Here is a 1,959-nt window from a genome sequence, read left to right as displayed (position 1 = left end):
TAATTTTCGAAAAACTACTAACATTTTTCAAAAAAAAAAACTATTTTCAAAAATCACTAACTCTTTTTCAAAATTTATTTTCGAAAATTCCTTCTCTCTCATCTCCTTCTATTTATTCATTCATTTACTAACATCTCATCTCACATCTCAACCCTCCTCACAGTTGTGTTTCTTCCATTACATTACATTCTTTGTCTCTCCCTCTTCTTCTACTCACACATGGATCCCTATACTGTGGTATAAAGGATCTCTATTATTATTATTATTTTTTCTGTGCCCTCTTCTTTGTCATATGAGTAGGAGCCAGGATAAGAACATTCTTGTGGAAGCAGATCCAGAACCTGAAAGGACTCTAAAAAGGAAACTAAGAGAAGCTAAAATATAACAATCCAGAGATAACCTTTCAGAAATTTTTGAACAGGAAGAGGAGATGGCAGCCAAAAATAATAATAATGTAAGGAAGATGCTTGGTGACTTTACTGCACCTAATTCCAATTTACATGGAAGAAGCATCTCCATTCCTGCCATTGGAGCAAACAACTTTGAGCTGAAACCTCAATTAGTTTCTCTGATGCAGCAGAACTGCAAGTTTCATGGACTTCCATCTGAAGATCCTTTTCAGTTCTTAACTAAATTCTTGCAGATATGTGATACTGTTAAGACTAATGGAGTAGATCCTGAAGTCTACAGGCTCATGCTTTTCCCTTTTGCTGTAAGAGATAGAGCTAGATTATGGTTGGATTCTCAACCCAAAGACAGCCTGAACTCTTGGGATAAGCTGGTCACGGCTCTCTTAGCCAAGTACTTTCCTCCTCAAAAGTTGAGCAAGCTTAGAGCTGATGTTCAAACCTTCAGACAGAAAGAAGGTGAATCCCTCTATGAAGCTTGGGAAAGATACAAACAGTTGACCAAAAAGTGTCCTTCTGACATGCTTTCAGAATGGACCATCCTGGATATATTCTATGATGGTTTATCTGAGCTATCAAAGATGTCACTGGACACTTCTGCAGGTGGATCCATTCACCTAAAGAAAACGCCTGCAGAAGCTCAAGAACTCATTGACATGGTCGCTAATAACCAGTTCATGTACACTTCTGAAAGGAATCCTGTGAGTAATGGGACGCCTATGAAGAAGGGAGTTCTTGAAGTTGATACTCTGAATGCGATATTGGCTCAGAATAAAATATTGACTCAACAAGTCAATATGATCTCTCAGAGTCTGCATGGAATGCAAACTGCATCCAACAGTACTCAAGAGGCTTCTTATGCAGAAGAAGCTTATGATTCTGAGAACCCTGCAATAGCAGAGGTAAATTACTTAGGTGAACCTTATGGAAACACCTATAACTCATCATGGAGAAATCATCCAAATTTCTCATGGAAGGATCAAAAGCCTCAACAAGGCTTTAATAATGGTGGAAGAAACAGGTTTAGCAATAGCAAGCCTTTTCCATCATCCACTCAGCAACAGACAGAGAACTCTGAACAAAATACTTCTAATTTAGCAAATTTAGTCTCTGATCTATCTAAGGCAACTGTGAGTTTCATGAATGAAACAAGGTCTTCCATTAGAAATTTGGAAGCACAAGTGGGCCAGCTGAGTAAAAGGATCACTGAAATCCCTCCTAGTACTCTCCCAAGCAATACAGAAGAGAATCCAAAAGGAGAGTGCAAGGCCATTGACATAAGCACCATGGCCGAACCTGTGAGGAGAGGAGAGGACGTGAATCCCAAGGAGGAAGACCTCCTGGGACGTCCAGTGATCAATAAGGAGCTTCCCTCTGAGGAACCAAAGGACTCTGAGGCTCATCTAGAGACCATAGGGATTCCATTGAACCTCCTTATGCCCTTCATGAGCTCTGATGAGTATTCCTCTTCTGAAGAGAATGAGGATGTTACTGAAGAGCAAACTGCCAAGTTTCTTGGTGCAATCATGAAGCTGAATGCCAAATTATTTGG

At 39.8% G+C, this 1,959-nt stretch overlaps 1 non-coding gene across 1 annotated transcript; it reads right to left on the bottom strand.

The window, feature by feature from the left end:
• Positions 1-826: 826 nt before the first annotated feature.
• Positions 827-934, bottom strand: LOC148570819 (small nucleolar RNA R71). Its single transcript, XR_015908124.1, has one exon. It is a non-coding gene; the product is annotated as a small nucleolar RNA R71 (small nucleolar RNA).
• Positions 935-1,959: the final 1,025 nt, after the last annotated feature.

The sequence above is a fragment of the Arachis ipaensis genome, chromosome B3 (genome assembly GCF_059453495.1).
Source record: "Arachis ipaensis isolate K30076 ecotype BB chromosome B3, ASM5945349v1, whole genome shotgun sequence".
Taxonomy (NCBI): Eukaryota; Viridiplantae; Streptophyta; class Magnoliopsida; order Fabales; family Fabaceae; genus Arachis; species Arachis ipaensis.
This window is presented reverse-complemented; position numbering and strand designations above follow the sequence as displayed.